General features: G+C 42.6%; 1 protein-coding gene across 1 annotated transcript in view; it reads left to right on the plus strand.

The window, feature by feature from the left end:
* The window catches only part of MRAP2 (melanocortin 2 receptor accessory protein 2), a 77,763-nt gene continuing 55,241 nt past the window's right edge, over positions 1 to 22,522 (plus strand). Inside the window, exon 1 of the mRNA XM_016207326.2 lies at positions 1 to 221. The gene's annotated coding sequence lies outside the window, so the exon portion shown is untranslated. The remainder of the gene's footprint in view (positions 222 to 22,522) is intronic.

A 22,522-nucleotide genomic window follows, 5' to 3' on the forward strand; every position in this document is an offset into this window, starting at 1 on the left:
CCCCAGCTGGAGAAAGTTTGCTGCTTTTAAGGCCTCACGTGGTGAGATTGGGCCCACCCAGGTCACCTGGGAGAACCTCCTCCTCTGAAACTGTAACAACAGCTGTGAAGTCCCTTTTGCCATTTAACGTTTTCAAAGGTTGCAGGCATTAGGGTGTTGACACCGTTGGGGAGCCATTCTGCTTACCACAGTCTCTAAGAACAGAGAGAAACTTGTCCACGGTAAGATAATTGTTTTTTGTAGCTATCGCTATGGGCCCTCACGGTTCACCTTAATTAAATGGGAGTAGCGAGAGGAGTTTTCACACTCCGAAATAAGGCATGCCTCGGAGATACTGGGGGTTTGCTTCTAGACCACTGCGGTAAAGTGAGGAGTAATATTTTCGCTAGAGGAGGGTCTTGCCTTCAACTTGTAAAGAAAAATACAACACCTGTAAAGCACAATAAAGCGCAGAGCAGTAAAATGAGGTGTGCCTGTGCTCAGCTTCATTATGCTGGCAGACACCGGGCTACAGCCCCCTCTGTGGTCCCCCTACTCTGCCCCATGAACTTGACCTAAACTAGTTTGGGGCTGCATCTGTTGATAGCCACAGACCCCCACCTTTGGGCGGATGAACCAGGCTCCGTCTGGTCTATAATATTTAGAATTGGGGCTAAGCTATTAAAAAGGAAAAGTGAAACCTCCACGGGTCCCAGTCTCTTGGTATCTTTCTGCTTTGGTTTTCCTGTGAATTATCTTCACCCAGGGTTGCCAGCGTGGCAGACCTCAGACAATGCCAGAGTGAGCTATCTAAATGCAAAGACTTGTTTTCTTTTCTGGTTCTGTTCTGCTGCCCGATCCCCACTCGTGGAATGGGGGCCCTGCGTAGGGTGCAGCACCCCCCCGGGCCCTGCAATGAGGCAGTGGTCCTGGGCCAGGAGAAGCAAGCCGGGTGGGCCGGGCCGCTGCCCCCAGCCCGCCAGCAACTGCTTGGCTCCTGGAACGGCGTGCCGCGTAGAGAGAGGCTTCCCATTGTCCCCATCCCGAGCACATTCATGTCCAAATCTTTGGGGGGACATGTGTTTACATTTCTCTTGTATGAATAATCAGAAATGAAACTGCTGGGTTCTATGGTAACTGTATATTTAACTTTATTTTAACCCTATTTTATTCTGCGTAGATTTCTAGGTCAGATGCAGCTAAGTATACTAGTTAGATAATCATGCTTTTTGAATACACTATTTCAAACTTTTAAGGAAATGACAGAGTTTTGTTTTGTTGACAAACTATCATGCCATTTTACATTCCTGCCAGCATGAGAGTTTCAGTTATTCCACGTTCTCACTAACTGAATTATTAATCTTACATTTTAGTGTTAGTACCTGATTGGGGTTTTAATTCGCATTTGTGATGTCCAGTGATGTTGAACATATTATCATGCTTATTGGCCATGGATTGTCTTTTGTAGGGTGTCTGTTTATCTTTTACTATTTTTAGGTTGAATTGTTTTTCTTGTTACTGAGTTGTAAGCGTCCTTTACATATTCCATGTGCAAGTCCTTTATCAGATATGTTTTGTGAGCACTTTCTGTTGTGACAGTAAATCCTATTTGTGCTTTCACAGCTGTTTGTGTGCAGGGCATGAACAAGCTTAGAGACATGCACCGATTTAGTTTTGAACAAAATAAAAGTGTAAAGTAAATAATAGTACATGAAGTAACTGTAAAGTTGACATGTGAATGACTGAAGTCCTAGGGAGAGAACTCTGGTGGCAGAGTGGAGGGGACTTTCCCGAGGGGACAGGCCTGGGAGGCAGGCGGCTAATGGCAGCAGGACAATGATGTGACACCTTCAACTCTGCTTCACTGGGAAACACAGTAGATGATGGAGGTCACAGCTCAGCCATGAAGGCAATGGGACAGACCATTTCCATGTTGTAGTACACACTGTCTGTTGCTCTGCAGCAACCGGAGACTTGGAGGTAGACCTGAAAGTGCGCTGGTAACTGCCTTTCTCGAATTCAAAGAGCTTATGTTCTGACTTAGGATTTTCTAATTAACTGTCTCAGCCCCTGGTGATTAGAATAGCGAGGGGCGGGTGTTTATTGTAGTATTTGCCCAGGCAGCCTGCGAAGACCTCATTAGGATTCTATTTCCTCTCATTTAGACTGTGCTGGGAAAAGCCATTATTCGTGCTCTGCGATTGCTCCTTGAGCATGTCTGAGGGAAAAGGCCGCTGACATTTTCAGGAAAATACATTCAGGTGTTTGTTATGCTGCGGATTTCTCACTTTCTGAGCAAGTTAATGTTTTACTTATGTAAGAATTGTCACAAGGTAATTCTCAGACTAGCCGCATTCTTGTGCTGTTTAGGAAAAAAAATCACAGAAATCATTATGCAGCATGTAGATTTTCATTGTTACCATTCAGATATTAAGTGTGGTGTTTGTTAATATAGATACTTATATTTTTAAATCTTGAATTTGTTATTGTAAACCTTCGGCGAGGTGGGAATTTTGCACAACCAACTATTAGAAGCAGAGACACTCTCTCACCCAGTTAGGATGCGGAAAGGAAACCGAGGGCCCAAAGGTGGGATTCCCTGTGCTCAGCAGGGTTTCAGGAGCACAACACAGTCTAAAGTTAGGAGGGAAGATACCGCCTCCTCACTCAGCAGCACAGCCCTGGAGCTCTGCCCCTTGTGCTTTGTGACTCTGGGAAACTCCTGGTTTCTTGGAGCCCCACCGAACTGGCGTGGACTGCAGAGGACGGCCTTCACCTTGGTCCTGCACAAGGTGTTCTGTGAGATGGAGAAAACATTCTTGTGGTGGTGTTTTCAGCCCTAAAGTTTCTCCTTTTTGTTCTCTTGGCCATGAAAGCTTATATATATTATATAAATGTTACATATGTAATCTAATACTTATATAGTGCTTTTCAATTGGCAAAGCAACTTCCAGCAACACTGCAGTGGTTACTGGTAAATGTTTAGCAACTAGTTTTCACGATGGCAAATGTCAGTATGAGGTGACTGGATGTGGAGTTGGGAAGAGACGACACCATTGGCTCCGCCCATTTGGTGACAGTCTCAGAGAGGGTATGGACCAGCCACTGTGTGTGTTTCCATTTAACTCCCCCAGACAAACACAATGATGAAGGCTCAAAGAAGCTAAGTAAGGTAAAGTGGTGGGGCCAGCACTGGAATTCAGTTTGTCTGATGCCTGGGCCCAAGGTCACACAGCTGGAAGGAGTGCCACAGGGCCCCAGAACCCAGTGTTCTGATAGGGAGGCCCCCCTTCTCCCAAGGGAGCCCTCTGCATTTTGTTTTCCAGTCTGTGAAATTAGAAAGATCCCATTATGGAGAGGTCTGGAAGCAGTCTTGTTTTATCTATACTTGTTTTAAAAAATTACTCAGAAGGGAGACAGAAAAATAATGGCTGCTCCAGGAGGGACAGAAGAGGGTGTGGAGAAGTCTCTGGTTCCTGCTCTGCCCCTGATGAGCTGGGTGGCTTTGGGAAATGGACTTACTCTGTTGGTGCTGTGGTTTCCTTCTATGTACAGTGGGATGATGGGCACCTGGCCCAGAAGAGTTGCTTAATAAATGTTAGCCACTAATTCTATCTCAAAATGTTCTAGCTTTTTATGTATTTGATGAAACAAAGAAGCTGAACTTTTCAGGGAAAGCTTACAAGTTCTTTGTAAGTTCAGAAACATAGGGAATAATTATTTATTGGACAATCTATGAACCATTGCTCTCTCATACCAGCTGTGTGTTACAGGTTCTTATAAACACATTTCAGAGTTGTGATAAACATTAGGATAATATTTTTAGTTGAGTAATAAAGTAATTTGATGTCAGGGCTTTCTTATCCTTTTATTTATTAAATATGTTGTTATTGATTTTAGAGAGGAAGGGAGAGGGAGATAGAAACATGGCTGAGAGAGAAACATCAATATCGATCAGCTGCCTCCTGCAGTTCCCCCACTGGGGATCGAGCCCCAAACCGGGACATATGCCCTGACCGGGAATTGAACTGGTGACCTCTTGGTGCATGGGTTGATGCTCAACCACTGAGCCACACTGGCCGGGCTGTTATCCTTTTAATAAAAATCAAACATATCAGACACACAAAAAGGCAGAGAGAAAATGTAATGAGCAGGCCAATATTGCTTACCTAGCTTGAGAAACAAGCCTTTAAATGTTGCCAAATGCTCCTGGGACCTTTCCGTGATCCCATTTTCCTCTCTACCAATCCCAGGGTCACTGAATTTTGTGTTTATCATTCCTGTACTTGTCTTTATACTGTATTTATATGCACAGTCCTAAACAATATCCCCGTGCAAAATATGGAATTGTCTTTTATGTTTTTAAACTTTATCTGGATGATATTATATTTGGCCATCTGCTCTTTGCTTTGTTTTAATGGCGTGGTGTGGGGGATAAATCCGTGTTGATACATGTATTACTACTAGTTCATTCATTTTAACTGTGATAGAGTATTTTATTATTGTATGAACATATAATTTAAAAAAGTGTTATATTGATGGACATTTAAATTCTCAATTTTTTACCATCCCTAAATAGTTAATATTCTTGTACATGTCATCTTGTGCATATACGTGAGAATTTTCTCTGGAATTTATACCTAGGAGTAGAATTTCTAGGTTACAGATGTGTACACCTTCAATCTTACTAGAGATAAGCCCCCATCCCCCAGAAACACCTATTTTCAATATTGGTGTGTCAATTTATCTGCTTACTACCAATGTATTAGAAGTCTCATCTATTCATATCCTGAAACTGCTTTTTATTTTTTTTTCTTTAGAAATATTCCAGATCTAATGGATATGAAGTGGTGTCACTGTAACTTTACCTTTCATGCCCCTGGTGTGTTGGGCATGTTCCTGTTTGCTCTCGGATCTTTCCCCTCTTCTGTCCTGAAGGGGACGCATCTCCGAAAGGACAGTTCCCAGGTCCCTTGTCTACCAGCGTCCATTTACGTTGGGCTAGTGTGACTAGGAGAGGAGCCAGGTCTTTCTTTCCAGCCACTCTGTTTCTGGAGGAGCCTCTGTCAGTGCTTCATCTCCTCCCCGGTCCCGGCTCCCACTGTCCAGTCCCTGTGGTGGCTGCAACTCTCCCGCGTGGCGCCCCCTCCATCCAGTGCCTGCGGGTGGCCCCAGACCCTGGCTTCAGAAAACACCGTCTCTTTCCTTTCCAGCCCAGAGATTCCTGCAGTTATGTCTCTCGGTTGTCTTACCTTTGGGGTTTCCATAGCCTCTGCATTAAAATGCCTGTATGAGCCCTGGCCAGGTCGCTCAGCTGGCTAAAGCATCAGCCCTGATAAGCCAAGTTTGTGGGCTGGAGCCCCAGGCAAGGCACATACAAGAATCATCCAGGGCGTGAACAAGTGGGAAAACAAATCCATGTTTCTCTCTCTCCCCCTCCCTTCCTCTCTCTCAAAAATCAATAAATTTAAAAAAAGTTTTTTAAATGCCTGTATTGGAAGACTGGATGTCAATGTTGCTTTCCAGTCTGAACCCCAGGAGAGAGACTGAGTGTCTTTTCCTTCTTCCCTCCCTCCCTTCCTTTCCTCCTTTTTCCTTCTGTTGCATTGAGATTTTTCTCTGCTCTAAACTAAATGCATATGTTTTTGTCTCTTTTTCTATTGGGTTATCTTTTTCTCATTGATTTGTAGCAATTGTTTAAAAGTTTTGAATATATATGAGTTGCAGATGTTTTATCCTGGTCTTTGACTTGTCCTTTCACTTTTTAAGTGAGGCATTTAAAAAATGCTCAGAAATGTTTATTTTAAATGTAATTAGGTGATGTATCAAGCTTTCCCTTTGTGGCTTGTGTTTTTCATACCACCTAAGAATGCTTTCCTACCCAGGGATGAAAAAGACATACAACTTTTTTTTTTTTTTTTTTAACTTTTCTAACTTTTGCTTTTCACACCTACCTTTGCTTTTTACATGTCAGGTATTTAGTTGACCTGAAATTAATGTTCACATATGGTATGATGTAGAGATCCAATTATTTCTTTCAACTAGGTGGCCAGTTATCTAGAATCAGTAGTGTTCTGGAGCTGCCTCATACCAGCTCATGGAAGTCCATTGTGAAATTCTCAGGAATTTCTTTAGCTGGTTGTTAAACAGGTTGCTAGCTTGTATCAGTATGGTGGGAATATGTATACCATAGAAATAGTTTTATTGTTTTTCTCTTTTAATCTGCTAATGTGATAATAGATAAAATATAGACATAGATAAAAACAATAGATTTTTCTAAACTTAACTCATATTCTTGGACTAATCCTATTTGCATCAAAATTGTTATTGTTTTTTAATCATTAAGTTTCCTTTGGTTATATTTAGGATGCTTTTATCAATATTTATAAGTGAGATTAGCATGTTATCTTTATTTTTTAAATAAAAGTAGTATCTCTTTTTGTTTCTTTGTTTGTTTTCAATTCTCACCCAAGGATATTTTTTCCATTGCTTTTCAGAGAGTGGAAGGAGAGAGAGAGAGAGAGAGAGAGAGAATCATCAGTGTGAGAGAGACACAGCGATTGGTTGCCTCCTGCACGCACCCCAATGGGGGCCCCCAACCAAGGTACATGCCCTTGTCTGGGAACGAACCCCGGACCCTTCAGTCCTCAGGCTGACACTCTGCCACTGAGCCAAGCCGGCTAGGGCAGTAGTACCTGGTTTTAATGTCAGAGTCATACCAGTCATATAACGTGTTTTGGGGTGAGCAATTCTTCATCGTCTTCTATTTTAAGGTAAAATTCCTATATGGCAGGTATCTGTTCCTTCAGCAGTCGATAGATCTCATTTGTAAAACTGTTTTTTCTCCCTTCCCGATTCCATGGGCAGATTTTTATATTCCTGATTGATTGTCTTTAATATTTTTAAGTTTATCTGGGGTTGTCTCAGCCCCTTGGGGCTGCTATAACAAAAACCACAGAGTGGGTAATTTATAAATGACAGAAATGTATTTCCCACAGTTCTGGAGGCTGGAAGTCGAACATCAAGGCACCTGCATGGTCACATTCTGGTGAAGGGCCTCTTCCTGGGCCATAGGTGTCACCTTCTTGCTGTGTCCTCACATGGCAGGACGGGCTAGAGATGTCTCTGGTCCTTTTCTGTAACAGCACTAATCCTCTTCAGGAAGGCTGCACTCTCAGGGCCTAAGCCTCTCCCAGAGGCCCGGCCTCCTAAAACCATTACCTTTCGGGTGAGAATTTCAATATACCCCGTGAATTCTGGGGGAGGTTAGGAGGAGGGCACGCAGTTTAGACTGGAACAGGGATTCTGTGATTTTTTTTCCTTTGAGTCAGTTTACCAATGTATTTACCTAGGATTTGTTTCATCTAACTTTTCTAATTTACTAGAAAAATTTGTTCAAAGTATTCTCTTGTTTTTCATATATCTGTAGTTAAGGCCATTTTCCCCATTCCCATTACTTACTAGTTCTCTTATCAATCTTTTCAAAGCTTTTATTAGTGTTTTTAAAGAACGAATCTCAGAGAGAAGGCAGGGGTGGGGTATTGGGTGGGGAGATTAACCAAAGAATGTACATACATATATGCATAACCCATGAACACAGACAATGGTGTGGTGAAGGCCTGTTGTCTGTGTCCATCGGTTATGCATATATGCATTTTTGTTCCCAGTCTCATTACTTTTGCTCTTACCTGTATTAGCTCCTGACCATGGATGTGTTACTAGGCCGCCTTTTCTTCCTGGGACTAGGGAGCAAAGGGGGAGAACAGAAGACAATGGTCTATTCCTGAAATGAAATTACCAAGAAAAATTGAGACTGGCATTTCCTCAGAGAAGGGCTGGATTCAAATTGTTCATTAAAGGAAAAGTGTTTGAAACCCTTCTTCTGAGCGAGTTGGAAAGCGCTAGAAGGAGTGTTCTAGGGGAATGTTTTCAGAGACTATTAATGTTTTTGTTGCATAATGAATGCCTGTGAAATCTCAGAGGCAAAGGAAAAGAATTTTTTTTTAATGCTGTGATTCACTGCAGAACTCATTCATTGCATAACAGTCAAGGAAAAAGAAAATAAGGAAGCAACAACTGTCTATATAATTTATTTCTGAGTCACAATCCATGGGCTGAGTTCTTTCAGCATCTGGCATTTTGCCTATTTGATGAGCTCCTACCCACATGTAGCCACGACCCACACAGTTGGCAGGATGTCCCTGCCTCAGGTGTCTGCAAGCACTCAAGTGCTATGTTTGGGGAGAGTTGGTGCATATAAGTCTTTATTGCCACTCATCAATATGGTCCCTTTGGTCCTTTCTGATGTCCTCTGAGCTCACTCTGGACTGATTCTTCCATCCCTCAATATAATGGAATTTATTTTTAAGTCAAGAAGCTCCTAGTTTAATGTGTACAGATAAGCCGGCCAACAATTACGGTGCGTGACAATAAATGCCACATTAGAAATGTGCAAAGGTTGCTGTGAGATGAGTAGAGAAAGAATCCCTCATTCAGCCTTAGGGAGTCATAACAGGATTCCTAGAGGAAGAATTGAAGTTTAGGGTTTCAAGCTGATGGAATCTCTTTCAAAGTGGGCATGGGTGGGTAAGAGAAGTTAGTGCCAGAGGGGTGACAGGATTGGTGGGCTGGATAGAGGCAGCGAGGCCAGGCCCACAAAGGAGCCAGTGTTCCCACTAAAACACTCTAGGAATGGGAAAGGAGGCAGGAAGGAGGGGAGGGTGAACCTATATTAATGGGAAGGGCTGGTGGTGCCTCAGCCCTCTCCCAAGGGGAACAGTGCCACTCACTGCACCAGGGCCGACCAGAGCACCCCAAGAACGGGCCATCTGCTCCCATCTAACCTGACTGGTTTGCCGCCCGCATGTGCTTTCAAATGACTTATTTGGAGATAAGATCTCTCTCTGTCTGAATCTGGACCATGCCATTTGCTGACCGACATTGTCATTTCTAGAAGAAAGTATCAGCTAAGTGAGACCAGGTGGTTGGGGATTGGGGCCTAGGCTGACTTGATCTGTAAAACCAGGTGTTAGGACATGAAAACGGGATGGAATCCACGCTGGTTTACCCGCAGGCTGACCCCACCACGTGCTTAGAGTCAGCACAGAGGAGGACCTAAACTTCAAAGCTATTGCTGTAAGAAATATAGGAACATTGTATTAGAATTTCTTACATTTACATCAGTTCATGTGAAGATGGTAATCTGGTTCCCCTGAGACTGGTAACTGATGCACAGCACTCAGCTTGTCTGTCTGTCTGTCTCTCCATATATAAATATGGATAGATAGATGATAGATAGATAGATAGATAGATAGATAGATAGATAGATAGATAGATAGATGGCGCTATAGAGAAATATATATTTATATATCTTTATAAATATATATTTATCTATATCTTTCTCTCTACTAATCTATTTATCTCCTGTTGGCTCTATTTCTCTGAAAAACCCTAACACATACCCCAACTGTTTCTAAAAGTATTTTCAGATGACTAAGCAGCCACATTCAGTACAATTTAGCTTTATATTTTGTAGGTTTAAGCAATTTATTTTTAGGGCAATGGATATTGCTTCCATAGATTTTTTATTATTTCCCTCATTTCCTCCCAATCTATTGCTTACTGCCCCAGGTCACTTTCCCCCATCTGATGATTCTTACAGCAGATACATTAAAGGAATAGAAATGATGGGTTCATCAGACTGAACTCTGGAATCAGGAAATAAGATTTGATCTGCAGTTGACACTGATAAGCACGAACACCACCGCCTACACTGCTGTTCATTCTGCGGTAAGACTTAGATATCACACGTGTGTAAGAATGGGGTGGCCGCTCTGAAAGAAACAAAATTTGTGGAGTAAAATGTAATTAAACCAGGGTAAGCAGAGATCTTGGAAGCTTACAGAAAGTTTTGGTGATGTCGATAAGGGAGAGATGGAGCGTAGGAGATGGGACACTCTCCAGGGCTGACAGACCGGGGCGCTAATGCGGACTGAATGCCAGGCCTCTGACACACACACACACACACACACACACACACACACACGCCAAGATTTTCCGTGACGGGGAGGACATCCTTCCTCCTCTTGGAGCCCGGTGTTCTGGTCTGTGACATGACAGGGCTGGGCCAGGTGATCTCTGGGTTCCTGTCCAGTTCCATCGTCTCTGACTCTATCGTCTGTTTTCTCAAATCAGCTCTGTGATTTGGAAGAGAGTGAGATGATATTCCAGTGGGCTTGGACAGTTATTTAGTAAATTAAAATAGTCATGTTTTGGTATTCAAATCCACCTTTGTGGGCTCTGATTACTTTGGACAATTTCCCTCCCAGTTACTTCCAGGCATACTTATCAAATCACTCACTACCCCCTCTCATCTTTTCTTCAGCGCATCCCAAAGCGGCAGCCAAGGTGTTTGCACAGTGACCATTGGGAATGGGGTCCCCTCCCCACAACGAATAAGGAAAATAGCTTTCAAATGCTGTAAATAATACATGGTAAAAAAATTTAGACAATACAGAAAAGCATAAAGAAAAAAAAAGGCTAAAGTTCTACCACTCAGAAATGAGCACCATTAACATGTAGTGGCCATGCTAACAGGTATTTTCTCTGTTTAGATAAACACACATATATAATTTTGTATAAATGAGACCATATATGTGCAATTCTGCAATATTTTAAATATTTTATTGAAAACATTTAAAATTTTTATTAATATTTTAGAATTCAGTAATTTTATTGTAAGATAAAAATTTATAATATAGCTCTTACATTTAAAAAAGAGTTAAGGGCATAAAATGATTAGAAGATTTGCTTTCTCAACCCACAGTTGTACCATTCATTTCTAAAAATGTTGAAAACTGAAATACAGAATTCTCTGACTCTCCATAGAGACTGTGCAAAACTGCAAATGGAACAAATCACAAAAGCTATGTTTCCCCCACTTTATAGATGTTAATAATTTGCCAGTTGTGTTCTATGTAACAGGAGCTTTTCAGATAATATAGACAGTGTCAACTCAGTTGTTACTCTCTATTGCTAATTTTGAGCTGCCAATTTTGAGACCAATAACTCAGAGTTTAAAGAAGAAATAATTGAATATTTTAAGTGTTGACTTGAAGAGCTCTTTATATACCAAAAAGTATTTGTTACAACTTTTGGAACTGGAAATGAAAACTTTGTAAATCATCTTCCAGGACCGGTCATGTGACTGGAGGAGCAAAAGCAATAACTGAGCAACAAGTAGGGCCTTTAACAATTTGACAGTCAGACAAGGCTGAGTACCTGTGGGAGGAAACGCAAGCAGAGGAAAGCACAGCAGTTCAGTTTCCAATGTATGGCAACTGGGCGGATTAAAGATTTAGCTACAAACACGAAGGCCAAGTTAGCCTCTCCTCTGCAGACTTGTGCTTCTGCCTTCCAGGCCTTCGTCTGCAGGTGCGGCTGCAGACACGACTTGCTTTTTGCCTGCGCATCTGGTATCAGCGCTAATAAGCACAAAGGAGGTTTTCTGTACGTGACTGTTCAGCACCAAGCCACGGTGGCACTGAAATATTCAAAGTGTTGGAAAACTGTTTTGAATCTTACGGTTTATCCTTGGAACAAATGTGTTGGCATTTTATCGAAGACACAAAAGCAGTGGTGGGTAAAACTGCTGGTGCTTTAATACAAATTAAGGTAATTGCCCTGCACCAGCTGGGATATTCTTCAACATCACATGCACCCAGGAAAAAAATGCAATTTCACGAAAGGGCAGAAACATATTGTGGGTGACGAAATGGTGAGTATACATAACACATTTCTGCTGTTCACTGACGGAAGACAGTTGTTTCAAGGAAAATCACTTTGAATTACAAGCTGAGCTGGCTCCTGAATTTATAGAAGACCATTTATATTTGAAATAACAAGAGACATAAACACTACGGTTATTCAGACAGGTTTATTTTGCAGACATTTTCTGGAAAATTAACAAAGTAACCTGTCACTGCCAGGACTGACAGTTTTTGCTGATTTTGTATTTAATTCACCATTTTTGCTAATGAGTAAGTTTCAACTTTCAAGAGATTAGAATCTTGGAAAACTTGTATCTTCTACTGTGACTTTGACAGCTTCTCAATACGATATTTTTGATGAGATTGATGGAGATATTAATAAATATGATTTTTTTCTATATTGTATAATTTTTTTATATCAACCTTTGGAAAACCTGCACAGTTTAGTGAGCTAATATTTACCAGTATGTGATCTGGTGAAAATATGCATGAGTAAAAGATCCACTTAAAGTGCAAGGTAGACCAGTGGGTTTTAATGTTGCAGAGTCTAAAAGTTCATTGATATTTCAGATTCCACAGTGCAGCTTTCCTTTAAGAAACTGCCGCAGTTGAATTTAGGTATTATATCAAAGCAGGCAGTCCACAGTTATTTAAAGGCTCTTTAGATGCTCCTCTGATTTGAAGGAAAGGGAACCCTTGTACACTGTTGGTGGGCATGTAAATTGGTGCAGCCACTATGGAAAACAGTATGGAGGTTCCTCAAAAAATTAAAAATAGAGCTACCATATGATCTAGAAACCCCACTTCTGAGTATATATCCAACTGGAAAACTGGATCTTTGCATTCCCATGTTCGTTGTAGCATTATTCATAATAGCCAAGATACGGAAACAACCTAAGGTCCATCAATACAGGGTATGGCAAACGCAAGGTTACAGTTGTTCATATGGAAAATAATCCAATAAATAATAATACAAGAAAAAACTGTGTTTACGTACTTACAACTATAAACCTACTTTTGCCCCACCCTGTATATAAATAAAGAGAATTCCTGTTGGACCATAGACAAACATTTCTTTCTATCTCACATTTTAAATTAGCCTTCATTTTTTATTTACAAAAAACCCCCATCTGAATGTAAATTATTCACTGGGCTTCTCAAAAAGGGATTACTTTCATTTAGAGATATTTTTATATCTTAAATTTGTTAGTGTACAGTCCGGTTTATTGATATGCTCCCTTCTCTGGCGTTTAGCAAAGTTGCTAGCACATATGGCACACTCAGTAAATGTTTGTTGAGTGACTGACTAATTCACCAAATCAATGATATGAATGAATGAATGAATGAATGAATGAATGAATGAATGAGAAAATGGATGAATGAGTGGATTTCTTAATCAAAAGATCAGGTTTAGCCCCCTGGCCAGTGAGGCGCAGTTGGGTGAGCACTGTCCCGTGCACTGAGGGCTGCTGGTTTGATTCCCCATCAGGGCACGTGCCCAGGTTTTGGGTTCGATCCCCGGTGGTGGGTGTGCAGAGGCAGCCAATGGATGTTCTGCTCTCACGTCAATGTTTCTCTCTCTCCTTCTCTTCCTCTCCCTTCCTCTCTCTCTAAAAATCAATTTAAAAATCTTAAAAAAAAAATCATCAGATTTAGCCATGTGCATATGGAACAAATTAGAATCAAGGATGAGGTTTGAGTGCCTGTGCCTGTCAGGCAGCCCTGGTTCAGAGCTTCCTTCCCCTTGCACGTGTGCACTGGCCTCAGAGCCTCGGCCCTGTCCCTGTAATTCAGCAGACTTCCTTCGTACCCTCCCTTAGCCCGGACGTCTGGGTGCCGCCTGCTTCTGCTGACTCTGCCGGGACAGCTGCCACAGCCCATTGGCCCCCATGTTGGGCTTTTCTTGGAAGCAGCACAAGGAGGGATAAAGGGGTTGGGGCTCTTCGAGTACCAAAGCCTCCCCCAGCCCCGCCTGCCCAGTGGGCAGCTCTCTGGACCTAAGCCCTGGCTCGTCACAGGCAGCCTCAGCTTCCCCAGTTGGGTCACATCTGGCTGCATCTTCAAAAGAACCATCCTACCCAGAGGACAGAAATTTCCACGTCTAGGACAAATGAAATGACTGCCTTTCCAACACGACTGTTTCATGAGGTCTCCTTGCACCTGTATAAAAATATCCAAGGTGATCACAAGCAGGCTGAGAAGAGCACCTTTCAGAATAGAAATTACTCAGGGGAACAAAGCAGAAGACGGGGGAAAAATAAGTTCACGCTGGAAATAAACATCTCTGGATTATGTCACAAACTGTGCGTTGTTGGGAAAAGTCAACAAGGATTTATTAATCTTTTCTGTCTTATGTACACCCTTCTGGGCACCATGAAGGCAACTGGGAAGGTTTGTCTCCTGAAAGCACATACTCTTTGGCTGTGGTTTGCTCAATAGAAGCAGGTAACTGTTATACATTTGAATTAGGTGGATCATGTCTGCACCTTCAGATCACCCCTGATAGGATCAATTGCAAACATTCCTTTTTCCCCGAAGGCTTAAGAAATGTCATGAAACTGTCATGCCCTAGAGATAGGACCCAGTCATTGTAGAATAGATTGAAATAGGTGTCGTTCACATGCTTTATCCACCATAGTTTTTGTAGATAGGAAAATGTCAGTGAACTACATTAGCCTTTAAAAAGTAGGTGGTCTTTATCATTTGAGAAGACCCTTGGATTTCTGCATTTGCCCATGGAGAATAGTTCACACTGGTACTGTAGTAGGGGCCTGGGACACCCAGGCTGCTGAAAGATTAGATTTCTCTAATTAATAGGCTCCACAAAGGTCCATGAGAATAAAAAGAAAAGCCATAGACTGGGGGAATTGGTTTGCAAATCACATGATAGATGAAGAACTTGTATCTGGAATGTAAAAAGAACTCTCAAAACTCACAAATAAGAAAACACACTATTTAAAAAGTGGGCAAATGATCTGAACAAATGTATCACTGAAGAAAACGTATGGAAAACAGATAAGCACATGAAAAGATGCTCAATATAAGTCATTAGGGAAACGCAAATTAAAATCACAATGAGATACCACCATGCATCCACTAGAATGCCTAAAATTAAAAAGACTGACCATACTAGGTGTTGGCAAGTATGCAGAAGAACCAGAACTCTCATTCACTGCTGGTGGGAACAGAAAATGGCACGACCGCTTTGGGGAAAAAAAAGCATGCATCTATTGTATGACCCCACCTTTCCTTTCTTAGGTATTTACCCAAGAAAAATGAAAGCATATATCCACAAATATGTCTAAACAAATATTCATAGCAGCTTTATTCACAGTGGCTCCAAACTGGAAACAACCCAAATGTCCATCAACAGATGAATGGATAAACAGCCTTGGCACATTCATACAATGGAATACTACGCAGCACTAAGAAGGGAATTCAATATTAATACACACAACAACGTGAATTAGATCTCAAAATAAATTTGTGGTGTGAAAGAAGCAAGGTAAAAAGTGTACATACTGTATGATTCTATTTTTAGAAAATTCTAGAAAATGCAAACTAATCAATAGTGACAGACAGCAGATCAGTGGTTGCCAAGGAATGGAGAGGGAGCCTGTGATTACAAAAGGCTACTACAGTGGTACCTGGGTTTTCGAATGTGATTCGTTCTGGAGACCGAGTTCTGAAACGTTTGAAAACCGAGGGACCCACAGCTGACAGGCAGGCCTCAGGATCTTGCCCTCAGCAGAAGCCTTGGGGCATGTTCGACTTCCGAGGTATGTTCGAAAACCGAAGCATTTCCTTTCAGGTTTATGGTATTTGTAAAACGAAATGTTCGTCTACGGAGTCGTTGGACAACCGAAGTACCATTGTATGTACAGGTACAAAAGGAAACTGGCTGGTGGTGCACAGTTCACTGTCTTGATTGTGGTGATGGCTTCCCAACTGTATACATATGCCCAAACTTATCAAATTTACACTTTAAATACATTCAGTGTATTCTATGCTAATAACCTCAATAAAGTTAAAACTTTTTTTAAAGGAAAAAAACAAAGACAAAAAGAGGACACTGAAGCAGTCAGGCCTGAGTGGTGCCTACAGCATTCTCAATAAACAGGCCACTGTTTCATCTAGTCACAGAAATGCAAGTATTTTTAAAGAACAATTCTTAATTTGTCTTTTCTGTCCATTTGGACTACTTGTGATCCATTGCTCAGTTGCTCAGGGACCTCCCAGAACCAAATAACCCTGCAAGAAGCCACCACACTCCAAATTAGGCTCAGTGTGCCCACCATCAGGCTCCTCCTTCCACTTTTGAATTTGAATGAGAAAAAGACAACATAGACTGTCTATTAATTTGGATAAAATCAACTTCAACTCCTTCCCCCCTTTAGGGAGGGGGACCATTCCATGTTCTCCTCTAACCCTGACACAAACCTTTCTTTGATGTACCACAGCTCCAGGCAATATGTATGCATAGGAAGTTTTCTGAAAATAGCTTTTTATGAACTTCCTTCAGCAAATTTCAAAATTAGTTCATGAACTCAAGAGATTAGCCTGACTCAAAATTTATGCATGATCAATAGACATCATAAAAAAAAAATCAAGACCTCCTAAAATCCAAGCATCTTTGTTGAGCTGCTCAGAGGGAGATTTTGTGACATCTGTTCTACCCTCTTGGCAGCAATAATACTGAATTCTGGGCTGTGACAGAGGCGAAGTCAACAAGGTCCCTGGAGGAGAAACTAAAGGTGTAGAAACAAATTTCAGGTGTTCTGATAAAGAACTAAATTTGATATATAATATGAACATCAGAAAAACTATTTTTAAAATGAAAACCTGAAAATAAGGCTTTGGTAAGAAAAACACTGCAAAATAAAGAGAAATACATTTTATGACCTCGAGTATTAAGTCCTTGTTCTAAAAATTGCAAAACCAAGTAGAGGAAAATCTCTCAGGTGTAATGCAGTAGAAAACTCACTCATTCTGGTGGTTGTCTGGTATATAAAGAAAGACAGACGAGTCCAATGGGAAAGAGCAGGGATCTTTGGCTCCCGAGATTTGAGTTCAAATTCTGTCTCCAGCACTCAAGCTACTTTGGCTAAGTCTCATTTGATCCCCCATGAAACAGGGATCAGAAAACACCTACCTCATGTGATTACTTTGAGGTGAACTAACATAGGAGAACAGTCAGGAGAGTGTTCAGTAGTAAGGACTCAGTTCTGTCAGCTTTATTATTATCGAGTCTTAACTTGAGATGTGCTTTAAGCAACTATTTATCAGAGTTCCCCAAACTTGCCCCATCACAAAAATCACTTGGGACGCTTGTGAAACACGATTCCAGGGCCCTGCCTCAGACCTGCATCTCCAGGGAGGAGCCTGGGGGTCTGCTGAACAAGAACCTCAGGGTCCAGGCACATTTGGGAAACACAGATGAAGTTATTAAAATCTATATTCCTAATATCTATGGGTCTCAGATTTTAGGATCTGGTTAAAGTACACACTCCCAGCATCCCTACCTCCCTCTACCCTTCCAACCCTCCCCCTCCCCCTAGCCCTTCCCCTCCCCCGCAGTGATTCTGATTCAGCTCTGGGATGGAGTCCACAAAGTTACACTTAAAATAAGCTCCCTTGTGATTCTGGGAGAAAGGGCTCTTAGCCCACACTTTGGGAAACACTGCCCAGTGTTGTCATAGTCCCATTTAGAGTAAAAAGAGAGCTCTAAGAATAGTCTGTAATCGGGGATGAGGTGGGCTGGTTTATAGCTTTGCTTTACTTTATCTCTCTGCCAACTCTTAATCTTTCTCATACCAGATTAAAATTGGTCCCTCCTATGCCAAGTTCTCTGGCTTGGGGTCAAAAAAGTAACTCAATCTATGATGCATTTGACGCGTCTGTTCAGGGTTTGCGTGGTTGTGCTGGTGCAGGCCTTTCTCTCTGCTGATCAACTAGTCTCTTAGTGCCTGTAGGCACCCTGAAGGTAAAACTGCACTTGCTTAACTTGTGTGTGATGCTGGGCATTTTCTAAGGCATCTCTGGTGCATGGAGGGACTCGGGGGAAACGTAAACACAGCCAGCGGTGAGGGGCCTGCGCAGAGGGGAGCAGGAGCGCCCGGTTCCCAGAGACCTGGTAGCACTGATCCGCAGCCGGCCCGGCCCCGGGGTTCACCTAGGGCACTGAGAAAGCAGCAGGCAGATCCTCAGAGCGGAGTCCGGCGACGTGGATGTGACGAGTGTGGACCTCATTGCAGGACACTTGCTGGGTCAAAGATAAATGCAAAATCATGTAAGCAGCCAAAAGACAGGCCTGAGGAGATGTGCCGGGAGATCTGAGCTGGGGAGTGGTGACCCCGGGAGGAGAAGCCCGACTCCAGTAGAGAGCAGCAGCAGCTTCTCTAAGCCTGTGGACCTCGGCTATGAACCCAAAAGTCATATCATTGGGACAAATGTGCAGTCATCCACAGAAAATTAGGAGCCGGAACAAAACAGAACTTAGGGTGTAAGTAAAACCAAAAATGTGTCACCCACCTGGGGGAGCATCTTGCTAAATAACTGACATCACCAAATGTGTGCGAGCCTGTGTGGCCAGGTGAGCTGGGGCTGCACATTTCATCCATCGCCTCTGAAAACGGATTCGCTCTGTTCTTAAAAGCCAACCCCGGCACTCAGGGTTCCTTTTCATAACGTTCCAATTCAGAACTCTGCAATTCTTGAAGCTCATCTAAAATAATGATCAGGAAACTCTCATTTCTGTAGCTGTCTCCTTTTATATATGACAATATAAAAGTTAGAAATTTACCTCGGATAAGCAGCAGCATTTAGAGAGATTTAGGATGAAGAATAAAAATTTGAGGAGCACTAAAGTCTATTCCTATAGACTTCCGACAGGACATTTCTTCCTAAAATGACATTTAATTTCTCATTTGCTGGGAGAATTCTGACAAGTGATTTTCACTTCTAGTTTCTGAATTTCTTCCCTCCTGGTCCACAGCCAGTCACTGGGCAAGTCACGTGCACACTGCTCTCCTGAGTGAAGATTAAAGTCTCTTTCTACAACCCCAAAGGGATCATACCTGCCAAATGATGAAAAGATAAATAGCTTACATTTAGAATTATAGGTAATATTGGGAACTGTCAGGATGTAAGTCTTCTTACAGAAGTTCCAGGAATCTCAGCGTACTGAATAAAGGCTTTTGCTTGTTTGTTTTTTAATGGCCACACTGGAGGACACCAATAAATGGAAAATTTCATTAGTATCCTTTTGTCCCCACATACCTGCTTCAAATAGCTTAGAGGCAAAGGAGGGATTATTGTTTCACATCATGAGCATGGAGGTCTTCACAAAATTAAACCATGGATCAGTGTGAAACAGTCAGAAGCGATGTCATCATTAAGTTACTGTTATTAAGTTCTCTCAGTCACACAACTCCCCTAACTTACAGAACTCGAGTCAGCTTGTAAACTTTATGCATTTCTTTCATCCCAATCTTTTATCTATCCTTATTTCCCTACATATTGGTTAGAAATGCTTTTAGCTTCAAGTAACAAAGCCCAATAAGAGCAGCTTAAATCATGAGGCTATTTGTTGACTTAATGAGTCCAGAAGTAAGCGGTCTCGTGATTGTCTGGCATCTACCTCCGCAGCCGTGAAGGGCCCGGGCCATTCATCCTGCTGCTTCCCCGCCCTTAGAGTGTTGCCCTGTCGCCTCTTGTTTGTCGTGGAATGCTCAGACGGCGGGTGTGACCCCAGCATCACATCCTTCCCGTTATTTTCAAGGGCAGAAAGCAAAAGATAAGGGCAGGTGGCTTGGCATTGATGGAAAGACGACGACTGGCCGGCAGCGCCGTGTGAGTGAGGGAAAGGCAGGGCAAAGGACCGTCACATCCAGCGCCCGGGCCAGGCTCCGGGCTCTCACAGCAACGCTGCGAGACGGGCACTGTTACCATCCCATTTTATAGAAATTAATTTTTGATGTAACAAAATTAAAAGTGGGTTTACCAAAAAAAATGTTTTGAAGTGACATTTTCTACAAAACGTTTTTGTCCCAGGTGGGAGCATGTGTGGCTCAGGCTCCCCTTCGAGGAGGGAGTTGCAGGCTCGGCTTCCGGGTGTGTCGTCAGCAGGCAGCCCTCAGGGGAGCCTACGTCCAGTGACCGGTGGGGTGGCAGGCATTCCGGCCCAGTGGGGGACAGCTCTAAAGGCCCAGTTCAGCTGACTTCTCCTCTGCCCACCCTGCTCCTGCCGGCTCTTTTCCCAGGTGTTGAGCTTGAGGGCTCCCCGGTAAACGTCTTGAATCCAACTCAGTCTCAGAGCCTGCTTCCCAGGAAAACCAAATTGGGACAGTTCTTAATATCCCTTCCACTTCTTGTCTACATATATTACATTTTTATTTTATGTTTTCGCAGACATACTAAAGTACTACTTTTATTCTAATTTTAAGCTTAACATTCTGCCATGAACAGTTCCCCATGTTATTACATAGCCTCCATAAGTACTTATTCAAAATGTAAAGCTAAAGTAATATACCCATATTACAGAATCTTTGAAAAAGGGAAAAGAGAAAGTTACTTATAACTCCACTACTACATAGTTGACTTCATATTTTGGTATAATTTCCTTAATATTTTCCCCTATAAATCATTGTTACAAGGTTATAATCACAATGTATAAAGTGTCCTTTTCACATTCTTTAAGATTCATTTATTTATTCCTTCGGTGCTCTCCCTTGAGCCAGAAAGGATTAAAGGTAGGTTAGGAAATGACATACATTTAGTAAAGTATAAAGCTAGACCTTAGCTAGGGGGTCCTATTCTTGATATTTATGTAAACATACAGGCAACACAGGAACACACGGCAAATGAGGATCCAGAGGCTTCTACTTATTTGAGGATACTGACTGCTCGCTTGTTGATATTTTTCCCCAGCTCCTTGTCCGTGAGGTAGACAACTGGCTGCCCAAGTCCTACCATGTCAATCTGGATGATATGCACAGCACTTTTATTAGTTGCCCCATACACACAAAAACCCCACAAAATAAAACCAAATTCTACTTTCACCAGACACTTTGTGACTTTGCCCACCTCACTAAAGTTTTGGGGGCTCCAGGTGCAGAGATTTCTGCCCTCTTGCTGGCTCCTGTGTCCTTCCTCTCCTGCTGAAGCAACAGGCGCACCCCCTCACCTCACTCAGGACAGTTGCGCCACTTTCAGGCCCTCCAGGTGGACCTGCTGCCCCGAAGCAGCTGATTCTAATTCAGATGGTTCTCTCAACAAGGACAAGTCTTGCCCTACAAGGAATTCTCTTTTTCAAGGCTGAGAAAAGAAAAATGTTTTTGGTCTTCTGCACTAAAGTCAGAGGGTGAGGCAATAAGGCAGAGCAGGAATGAGAGTAGAAGATGATGCCAGGAGAGGGGCTAGCTGGTGAAGTGGAGCTCATGAAGTTTCTGCATTTGCAACGTTGCTGGGGAGGCAGAGAAGGTGGAAGTTGAGCAGCGTGACAAAGGCCTGTCTGCATAACGTGGCAGCTGGTGAAACCTGCGGAACAGAAGAGATGGAGAAGCAAGATGTGACACCACAGTTAGGAACCTGGGACTGAGGAGAGTGGCCCCACCTTGAGATGAAAGGAGAAACTTGGAAATAAGGCGGGCTTGCAGGGGAAGGCGATGCACTTGCCTTCACAGGTAAGGATCCAGTTGGGCTTGTTTATGAATGGACTTGGGGTGTTACTGGGGCTGTCCTGGCCCCTGGCTGACTATGAACATTTGTGAAGAACTATGGAATGACACTGTCACTAGCAATTCTGTCCAAAGAGGCAGGAGGTTTGTAGTAAGAGGTAGGATGAACCAAAAAATATTTTTGGTAGGGATCGGGAGTGATGGAGTGATGTGGGGAACTGGATTAGGTGAGCAAGGAAGAGATTGTATCAGTGAATTCTAGAGTGTCCACAATTAGGTCTTTTTTGTTGTTTTGCCTGTCTGGGTGTTGGTAAAAGCGGAAGGCATCAGGCTGGGGATGAAAAATGAATTTTTGCCACTTGCTGCTTTAACTCTGTTACCATAGCAACTGATGGTATCAGCCAGGAGGGAGGAATTTACTGCATAGACACCCTATATTGGACTGCTGTGATTTTAAAGGGAAATATTTACAGCTCTGTCAGTATAGCTGTTCCAGCTGAAATTGTGAGGCATGACCCATTCAACTTGATTTCTATGATTTTTAAAGAGTTTACTCTATTGACGCCAAGTAATGTCACTGTTTTTGACTAGTTACCAAGAGTAAACCCCCGATGGATAGATGTGTGTGTGTGTGTGTGTGTGTGTGTGTGTGTAGCCTCTGTTGGTTGGGGTAAGTTTATCTTTTTCTCTCAGCTCTGTCAATAATGAAATTCATTGATCTCCTTTGGGGTTTAAATCAAACCAAAAGATTAAATAATTGTGTGAGACATGTGACTGGTCCTGTGGACAGCTTTGGCCTCGCCTCATTACTGTCTGGGAGCAGAACTCAGAGGGTCTCCCCATTCTCCAAATAAAGAGCCTCTCCCTCAGGCATTGGTGAGAAATGGACATGTCAGTGAAGGCCTGGTGGGGAAGCTGGTCTCTGTCGCAGAGCTCAGAGCCTTTCACCTGCTCCTCACTGTGGACAGCTTTTCCTCTTGTCTATTGTAGCCTGCCAGAGTCTCCTCTCCTCTCCTCTCCCACCTGCCTCCAGCCCTTCCTTCTTCCGCATCTCCATCCTTAGGCAGATCCACAGGGTCTGGGACAAACTCCTCCAGC

This window comes from Miniopterus natalensis, chromosome 5 (genome assembly GCF_054644295.1).
Source record: "Miniopterus natalensis isolate mMinNat1 chromosome 5, mMinNat1.hap1, whole genome shotgun sequence".
NCBI lineage: Eukaryota > Metazoa > Chordata > Mammalia > Chiroptera > Miniopteridae > Miniopterus > Miniopterus natalensis.